Here is a 10565-nt window from a genome sequence, read left to right as displayed (position 1 = left end):
TGGTCTGGGGGAGGCCTTGGTCTGGGGGTCGGGGCCATGATCTCGGGGGGCCATGGTCTGCGGGGGCCTTGGTCTGGGGGGGCCGTGGTCTCAGGGTGGGGCCGTGGTCTCAGGATGGGGCCCATGGTCTGGGGGGCCCATGGTCTGGGGGGCCTATGGTCTGGGGGACCTGCTGGGGCTGCTCCTCAGAAAGGCAGGCTGTACACCTAAGTCAGTCAGGGTCTTCGTGTCCCCCCATTTGCCCTGAGCTGCAGTCTCAGGGAACCCAAGCAGTGGATGGGAAAGGCTCCCCAGACCCAGGAAACCCCGACTCCCCACCCTTGGCTGGGCAATGCCCAGGGCCTCATCCCAGGCAGGGGAGAGAGCAGGAGGACTTCGGGGGCCTCAGCCCGCAGAAGACCTGGTCCCCCTCCGTCCACAGAAGACCTGGCCCCCCTCCATCCACAGAAGACCAGGCCCCCTCTCCATCCACAGAAGACCAGGCCCTGCCTCAAGCCTAAGAACAAAGAGACTCGTTGAGACAAGGGCACAAACCGTGGGACTTAACAAACCTGCCCCCCCCCTCTGGGGGCACGCTGGGCCAGCGAGGGGTGGCAGGGTGGGGTGAACCCTGGAAAAGGGCTGGCCACAAGACCAAGATCCTTGTTTGATAGGACTTGAGACAGGCTTCCGGGAGGAATACCTGGTTTTTGTCCCCAAGCGTGTGGGTGAACCATACTGTTTTAAAACAGATGGTGATGACTGTTCAAAAGGCACACCTAACGTGTGTGTGTGTGTGTTTACCGGGACTTGAACTCAGGGCCTGGGCCCTGTTCCCCCCACTCCCACCCCAAGGCTAGAATGTGAGCCCCTGCTCAAGCCATAGGGTGCTTCCTGCTCTTGGTGGTTCATTGAAGTGAAGGGTCACCAGGACTTTCCTGCCATCCTCAGATCTCAGGCCCGGGAGCTGCTAGGAGCCCCTGGCCCAAACACACATTTTCCTGCTGGAACCTAATGAACAAGTTGTTGGCGTGTAACACGGCTCTCAGTCTCATTGTTATACCTTCAAGAGACTTATGGGAGAGAGCTTGTGTAAACAGACATGCGTGTTACTGAAAATTTGCTTTTACAGAGATCTTTTTCTTTGAAATATTAAAAAAACATTTTAGATAATACATTTTGCTGTTGGAGTTTGGTTTTAAATATGTATGATATTGACTCCTCTGTGATTGCATCAACCCCCCCCCATCAATTATAAATGAAAAGTAAAACCAGTTTTAGCCCATTTGGAGGCCATGGTAAGTTCTGGAGTCCAGCATGGCAGGTGTGGGGTGTTCCCATTAAAATAAAGAGGAGTCCTTCTTGGTTAACCTTAGGGGTGCCTAGCGCTTGGCTGCGTCACATCTGGACAGGAGTGAGGGAGAACTCGGGGTCTGAGCACTGACCCTTACATTTTTTACTGAAGGATCGTGCTCTACTACTTGAGCCACAGGTCCACTTCCACCTTCTTGGTGGTTAATTGGAGATAAGAGTTTCAGAGACATGCCAAGTGGCTCATGCCTGTAATCCTTGCTTCTCAGGATGCTGAGATCTGAAGATCATGGTTGGAAGCCAGCCCAGGCAAGAAAGTCCAATCAACTTATCTCCAATGAGCTACCAAGAAAAAAAAAAAGGCAGAAGTAGCCTAGGAAAGCTCAGGGACAGTGCCCAGGGCCCTGAGCTCAAAATGCTGGACCAAGGCAAACTAGTGTTTCACAGAATGTGTGGCTGGAGCTGGCTTCAAACCTCAGTCTCCTGAGCTGCTAGGATTACGGGGTGAGCCACCCATCATATTATGGATCCGTGGTCTTGAAGTGAGTGATCTTCCAGGGATTGTGTCACCGGCCGGGCTGCGGCCCGTCCATCCCATGATCATCTCTAAGACAAGGTAGGCAATGCTTGGCAGCTGCAACTATGCATCGCACAGACTGAGACTTCTCCTGCTCTCCTTTAGCATTACCAGTGGGTGTGTCTGGACCGACTGGTCACCAAACAAAAAGTCAACCATGTGTATTTGGGACAAGAGCAAAAAAGTACTGCTACATGAACTTCCTTCAACCCACTTTCTTCACGATCAATTCCACCACACTGACTTTAAATATTTTCTAATAACTGTTTACAGAAACTAGGGCTGCTTGCCACATTTTCCATATTTGGTAGGAGTAAAAACTGGAAATGAGCTTTTAAATACTTTATCGGTAGAATTTGAAACCAGGCCAGACCTTCTGATTTCCTTCTAATGTAGGGATGGGTGGAGAAAAGACACAATAATGACCTTAAAATTGGAAGACTTTAGGGGCTGGGAAGGTGGCTCAGTGGTAGAGTGCTTGCCTAGCATGGATGAAGCCCTGGGTTCGATTCCTCAGTACCACATATACAGAAAAAGCCAGATGTGGCGCTGTGGCTCAAGTGGCAGAGCGCTAGCCTTGTACAAGAAGCTGGGGGAGGGGGGGAAGCAGCTCAGGGACAGCTCCCAGGCCCTGAGTTGAATCACTGGGACTGGCAAATAATAATAATAATGCTAAAAACTCATCAAATTGCATTACAGTTGATGGTGCTTAAATCTTCTCTTTAAATAAATAATATGTGTGTAACTTGCCTACAGCATATTTGAAAGAAAATTTAAAAATTTAGCTTACTCATGAAATCTTTAATATTGTTCCCCTAAACTTTAAGTACAATCTTCTTTACCTTTCATGTGTTCATATGTCAGTGATATTTTATATGAAATAATATAATAATGTGCTGCTTCTATAGGAAATAGTTTACAAATAACAGTAGTTACTCTTTTTTTTTTTTTTTGGCCTATCATGGGGCTTGAACTTGGGGCCTGGGCGCTGTCCCTGAGCTCTTAGGCTGAAGGCTAGTGCTCTACCACCTGGAACCACAGTGTCATTTCTGATTTTTGAGTGGTTAATTGGAGATAAGCGTCTCATGGAGACTTTTCAGCCATGGCTGCCTTTGAACCACGATCCTCAGGTCTCAGCTTCCTGAGTAGTTAGGATTACGGCCAGTACATATTGTTTTTATCCCCTGCAGAAGAAACAAGAAGTATGTCAGAGGTTTGCTTTATGTTGATGCAGACATGTATATACAGCTGTTTATTTGTTGCTGATTTCCAATTCTCGTCTCAATTCTCATAGCATAGCTAATTATTTTTGTTTTTGTTTTTTGTTGGTCGTGGGGCTTGAACTCTAGGCCTGAGCACTGTCCCTCAGCTCTTCAGCTCAAGGCTAGCGCTCTACCACTTGAGCTACAGCACCACTTGCATAGCTAATTATGAAAACTAAATCTGAGAATCTAGATTCAAAGCCAGCCAGGGTAGACAAATCCAGGAGACTTTCAGCTCCAATTAACTAGCAAAAGGCTGGACGTGGAGGTGTGGCTCAATGGGTAGAGGGTCAGCCCTGAGCAGAAAAAGCAAAAGGAGAGCAGGAAGCTTGAGTTCAATCCCAGTACCAGCACACATACACAAAAAGAAAATTAAATGTTACACAGTGTTGGTGCTAGGCATCAGGAGCAAAGTCTGTGAAGGTTGGGCATAAGAATAACAGTATCCTTGAGAACTATGGCTTTGTATTTGTAATCCATAATTGTGGCCATTTTTTTAAAAAAAAAACTACTGTTATTTTTCTTTCTGGAAGTTATTATCATGTATTTCCCCGTTTGACTCTTTTTGTTTAAAACTGAGCATTGTCATAAACTTAAGAATTTAGGACCCAGAAGCAATTCTTTTCTCAGCATTACTGTGTAGCTTTTTCCTCCCCTGCCTTCACACCATTAACAAAAAGGGGCAGGTTAGGCTCGGAGCTGGAGGGGAGAAGGCAGAAGGGGGAAAAAAAATCAGTAGCAGACCTAGACAGCAGTAAAAACCTCAAATAAAATCACCTCCAAAGAATCTCTTGTGGTTTCACACAAGATGGTCAAATTAGAGATTGCAGGAAACCAACTAAATTAAACTGGGAGCATTTGAAGAGAAACTAGCAGACTTTATCAAAATGACACTTTGACTGACCGATACACCCCCCCCATTTTTTTTTATCAACAATTTCTTTGTTAAGACACAGATCAGAGGAACCTGCATATGTTTCCACTTTGTTCTAACGAGAAAATTACATCCAGATGTGTAATAGGCATTTGGTTGGTTTTTCAGCATTGATTAGATATGTTGGTTCTGTTTGCTTACAAGTGTAGCCGGATCATTAGCTAATGCAAAGAAATGTTTGCTGTGCGTTGCTAATTAGGGCCTTTGGAAACTCTCCATGCTCAAGAACCATTTGTACAGTGGCCAGGAGAACTTGTGGGACTTGGTGACGTTGTTTTCTCTTGTCTGGCAGGGTGGTGAGAAGCCCACCCAGTCCCCAGGCCCTCATCTCCCTTTGCCAGGGGACTGACATAGATCCCCGAGAGGACTGGAGTACAGATAAATCAAGAGGAGACCACACAGGCGCTCCCAAACACAGAGATCAATGTGCGCTTTCTGGAAGGACTGCTAAGCTGTCTTGGGGCGGTGGTGCGGAGCAAACATCTACAACGCTAAACATTAACATGTGGAAGATGCTTGGTGCTAATGTTACCAAATACACAGCATTTTTAAGTATACTTTAGAGACAGATGGGAAAGCCCTTTATGATAAACGAGTGTACTTGAATTCATTACTGTGGTACTTATAATTAAAAATGTCTCTTTTGCAATTTCAGTACTCTTCCAGGGTACCAGGCACCAGGCCTGGGAAGAAGACTGGAGGCAGAGAAAGGCCAAAGGAGAGGAATCTGGAGACTGGAAAAGAGCTTGGGAGGAAATAACAATGTTTACTTTCACAGCCCATCCATTTGTTTACCCTGTTAAAGCCCCCAAAACTTGTTGGAGATTAATCTTTCACTTGGTATTCAAATAAACTGTCTGAGGCACTAGGCAAATGAGCTCAGCCAGCTTCCTGGATGGGGAAGGGGGAATTGTTTGTTTAATTAAAAAAAAAAAACAACTTGACTGTCAGTGACCTACCCTACACCATCTCTGCCAGGGCTAAACTTTTGTTGACACAAGTCTTACTTCTAGAGCCACCAGCCCAAAATAGCATGTGTTTATCAGTAATCAGGGAAATACCATTGTGCCATGTCTCTCTTGCATATTAATATTTCCTTATATCTGATACGTGTGGACACACTCTGGGGTGCGTACCTGTGAATGTAGTCTGATTAACACGGGGGTTTTCACACCAACCAAATCCATACTGGATTAGACTCTCTGAAATAGTTGCACTGTTACTGCATCAACCCAGTGAAATACCCTGGGAAAGTGAAGTGAGTATTTTAAGACCTAATCAAATACTCCTTGGAGTTCAAATTGTAATTCAAATTGTGGGTAGCAAAGAAGTTAGCATCCTAGCCCTGAACTCTCACCTCCCAAAGTTCCATCCTTGAATATTTAATTCATTGCAAACACCGATAAAGGTTTTTTGCAATTCCTTCAATTGAGCTAAGAACTGAAGTGGAAGAGCATTTGGTAAACAAAAGATAAAAAGTTCTTCCCAAGTGAGTAGGATAGATTACTAGAAAATTAACATACATTAAGATGCTTATCTTAGGACTCTAAAAGCTTGGCCATTATCATTTGAATACGGCTTCTTCCTGTAAGTGGCTAGGCCTTTGCAGGGGTAAGTCTGGGACTCATCCCTTCCCAGGGTGGAAGGCCGCTGTGGTCTAGGAATGGGAAAAGCTCTAGCAGGCAAATATATTTTCCATACACTGCCATGTTTCCAAATGCAAAAGGCCTTGGTGAACAGATTATATGACAGAAATGCAGAACATTAGAGCATCACACAGGACCGTTTTCCTGGACTCTTTAGAAAGGGTCAGGTACTGATGGTTTAGGCCTGTAATCCTAGCTACTCAGGGGGCTGAGATTTGAGTATTGAGGTTGAAGTTCAACTCAGGCAGGAAAGTTCCTGAAGATTCTTACCCCCAATAAGTGACCCCAGGGACATCAGCCCAGGCCCTGAATTCAAGCCCCAAGATTGGCACATACACCCAAAAGAGTGCCAGCTGGATTGTCATGGAGCTTGATCCCAAACACCGCCAGAAAGAGAGCCATCATCCTGAGATGACAGGACACACACACACACACACAATGAAAATGTCATTTGTGAATCTTGTTGGCTCCTGGATTTAAAAAAAGAAGAAGCTGTGGTGTCTATAATAGACAGACTGTCTATTATAGGCAGTTTTCATGTGGACTGGGTATTGGGTAATATTGGGTAATAGGGAATTACAATCCCTTTGTTATGTGAAAATATTGTGCTTGTGTAGACGGCTATTATTATAAGATGAACAGTAAGGCATGCAACTTTGGATGAACGTCTGTAACTACAAATAAAAGCTATGTATAGGAAGAAAAAGAGAAAGCAAAGTTGTCAGTGTTGACATTTGCCAAATTGAGGGATAGAGTCTGCAGCTATTCATTTTTTTCTTTTTTTATTATTCTGTTTTGTTTTGTTTTGCCCATCTGAAGCTTGAACTCTGAGCCTGACGCTGACCATGAGCTTCTTTTGTTCAAGGCTCTCACTCTACCACTTTAGCCACAACACCACTTCTGGCTTTTTCTGTGATTTAATTGGAAATACGAGTGTCACAGACTTTCCTGCCAGGGCTGGCTTCAAACCACCACGCTCATATCTCAACCTCCTGAGTAGCTACTATTGAAAACTTTTCACATTGAGATAGCTAGAGAAACAATTCAACGTTCATTGTCTACATTTTTAATATGATAAATAGCATCAATTTAAATAGTTTACAAATTGACATGTACCTAGTTTGGTTGGGTTATTGGTGGTTTTTGTGGTCAGTTGTGGGGCTTGAACTCAGCGTCCGGGAGCTGTCCCTGGACTCTTTTTGTTCAAGGAAAACGGCCTACCACTTTGAGCCACAGCACCACTTCTCTAGTTGTTTTTTGTTTTAAGGTATGAACAAATGATGAACAATAGGGCTTTTCCTGATCATGGAAAAAGATTTCTTTTTAACCATGTTTGCGGCTTTAGATCTGGATCGGAGTATTTTTATTTTGCCATTTATTTCTGTTTGCTTTTTCCTAAATGTCCATTAGTTATCAATTAGCTTAAAATGGAAATCTTTAAATAGATTAAAGCATTACATTAACAATCCTCTAATGCATCTTTTTGTGGACCATAAAGCTCCGAATCGCTAGAAAATCCTCTATAAAATAAACAGCCAAAATGTTTGTGTGTTAACAGCAAGGCAGTCGCAAATAAATTTTTATTTCTATTTCTCCTATGAAGACTTGTTCTGCTAGTTTGTTTAGCCCTTAAATCCAGCCATGAAACTTATAAATCATTAGATGGATTTTTAAATTGTTGTACCATTTAGAAATATGATGCTGAAAGAGATTATTGCACTGTGTGGCAAATTTAAGAATTAATCTTAAAAAGGAAATGAGGGCTGGGCACGGGTGGCTCACACCTGTAGTCTTAGCTAACCAAGAGGCTGTCTGAGGATCACACTGTTCAAAGCCAGCCCAGGCAGGAAAGTCCGTGAGCTTCAGAGTCCAATTAGCCACCATAAATGCCAGAAGTGGAGCTGTGGTTCAAGTGGTAGAGGGCAAACGTCCAGCAAAAATGCTCAGGGACAGAGCCCAAGCCAAGTTCAGGCCTCAGGACCGGCACACAAGAAGAGCATTAATCTTAATGTCTAACCCAGAATCAGAGGCCTGCTTTTCCCCTACACAAGTAACAAAATCCATGGATGTTCAAGTCTGTTACACAGAATGGCCTATTTCCCCATTTCCCATGCAATCGTCCTGTAGATGGGGACCAGTCTTCAGTACCTTACTCGGATACCTCGTACCATGTGATTGCCATGTAAGAAACTGATTTAAGCAACAGTGGCAACTGGAAGTCTAAATGTGTGGTAAAAATGCAGTTCCTTTTGTTTTGTTTTAACCAAGGTGTGAATTCAGGGCTTTGTGTTTGTTGGGCTGCTATTCTACCACTTGAGCCACACCTCCAGCCCAGTTTTTGCCTATGAATTAGAAATGGGGTCTGCTGGGCTTTCCCATCACAGCTGGCATGGAAGCGACCCTTTCCCACATCTCAGCTGGTCTTTTTCAGACCAGAGGCCTGAGCAACTGGCACTCAGCCTGTTTGGGGCGGGTTTTTGTTTCATTTTGTTTTTTTATTTTATTTTATTTTTTTGACAGTCATGGGGCTTGTACTCAGGACCTGAATATTGTCCCTAAGCTTTTTTAAATTTACACTTGGCTAGTGCTCTACCACTTTGAGCAACGGTGCCACTTTTGGTTTTCTGGTGGTTAATTGGTGATAAGATTATCACGGGGGAGGGGGTGCCGGGGGACACTGGGAAGGTGGCTCAGCGGCAGAGAGCTTGCCTTGAATGCATGAAGCCCTGCGTTTGATTCCTCAGTTCCACATACACAGAAAAAGGTGGAAGTGGTGCTGTGGTGCTAGCCTTGAGCACAGAGAAGCTCAAGGACAGTGTCCAGGCCCCGAGTTTAAGCCCCAGGACCAGCAAAAAAAAAAAAAAAAAAAGTCTTATGGACTTTCTTGCCAGGGCTGGCTTTGAACCATGATCCTCAGATCTCAGCCTCCTGAGTAGCTAGGATGACAGGTGTGAGCCACCGTGTCTGGGTTCTGAATATTTTTGATCTGCACTTGAATCTGTGACTCAGAACCTGCATGCATACACTGTATGATGGGCTAATAAATAAAGAGGTTAAAGGTGGGACTAGCTGGGTGCCGGTGGCTCCAGCCTGTCATCCTAGCTATTCAGGAGGCTGAGATCTGAAGATCATGGTTCACAGCCAGCCTAGGCAGGAAAATCCAATCAACCACCAGAAAACCAGAAGTGTAGCTGTGGCTCAGTGGTAGAGCACTAGCCTTGAGCTGAAGAGCTGAGGGACAGTGCCCAGGCCCAGAGTTCAAGCCCCATGACCAACCAAAAAGAGAGAGAGAGAGAGAGAAAATAATAGTGTTGATAATATGTAAAGATGATAAATAAATAATAAAGGTGTTAATAAATAAAGGTGACATTGTGTGTGTAACCCAAGATAATACAATTGAAATGCCCCATCTATCTTTTTTTTTTCTTTAATCATAGTTGTTTAGTTTACTTTTGGTTTTGGTAGGGAAATTCAGTGAAAAATATCTGGGACTGAGGTAAATAGCTTCTAGTGGCTCAGTGTGGCTCAGTGGTAGAGCGCTTGCCAGCGTGCATGAAGCCCTGCGTTTGATTCCTCAGCACCACATACACAGGAAAGGCCAGAAGAGGCACTGTGGCTCAAGTGGTAGAGCGCTAGCCTTGAGCAAGAGCAGCTCAGAGACAGTGCCCAGGCCCTGAGTTCAAGCCCAGTATGGGCACACACACACCAAAAGTACACAGGCAAACCTGGGCTTCTCGTAGGCAGACTCGTCAGTCCATCTGATATTTCTAGCTACCATCCACATAACTAATGATTATGTAAACTGAAAATGATAAAGAGAATGTACGCTGTACCGGTGACAGAAATAGCCCAAGGGAAGAGAGTTACCATTCTGGTTTCCTCTATTTGCAGCCTCCACACTTCACAAGAACTGGCAAGCTACAATTGGCACTTGAAAAAGTGTTACAAAACACTGACAAGTATTAGAGAAATGTTGATTAATGTAAACAGCCTGCCTCAAGCAATAATACCTTTCTTAAGAAAAGTGGTTTTCTCCAATTAGCATTTCTATGGAGATACTGTCTTATGGGAACTCCTGGGAAATTTCTGAAGATTATATTTGCCTGGCTTGGAGATACTGGGTGTCAGTGCACAGCTTAAACTTCTGAAAATTCAAAAAAAAATGATAAGCTAAAAAGTAAATAGGATTCTCAAAAAAGAAAAAATTCTAACACATGCCACGTAACTTGCACTGGCAGCTCATGTTGTAATCATCCTAGCTACTCAGGAAGCTGAGATCTGAGGACTGTGGCTCAAAACCAACCGGTGGGGAAAGTCTATGGGACTCTTACTGCCAGAAAACCAGCAGAAAGGCTGGACACAGAGCCATGCTCAAGTGGCTGGGCACCAGGCTGGAGCAGAAAAAAGCTAAAGGAGACAGTAAGGACATGAGTTCAAGTCCCAATACTGCCATACACACACACACACGGCCCTTGCTTTAGGTTATGCTATAGAATTTTTCTGTTGTATTTTATTGTCCTGGTACCAGAGTTTGAGCTCAGAGTTTCTCTCACTTGGCTTGATCGCTCATCGTGCCTGGAACTCTACCACTTGAGCCACCCCTCCGGGTTGCATTTTGCTGGCTAATTGGAGATGGAGCCTTGTGGATTTTCCTGCCCAGGCTGGCTTCAAACTTCCACCCTCAAGATCAGAGCTTTCTGAGAGGCTGGAATGTAGACATGGGTCCCTGGTTCCTGGCTAATCCTTTTAATTTAGTTTTTTAATATTATTTTGTATGTTTTGTATTTTTTTGAGATGTTGAGGAGTAAATCTGGCTAATTCTAATTCTACCACTGAGCTACATTCCTGCCTTCAGT

This window comes from Dipodomys ordii, unplaced genomic scaffold (genome assembly GCF_000151885.1).
Source record: "Dipodomys ordii isolate 6190 unplaced genomic scaffold, Dord_2.0 Scaffold40, whole genome shotgun sequence".
Classification (NCBI taxonomy): Eukaryota; Metazoa; Chordata; class Mammalia; order Rodentia; family Heteromyidae; genus Dipodomys; species Dipodomys ordii.
This window is presented reverse-complemented; position numbering follows the sequence as displayed.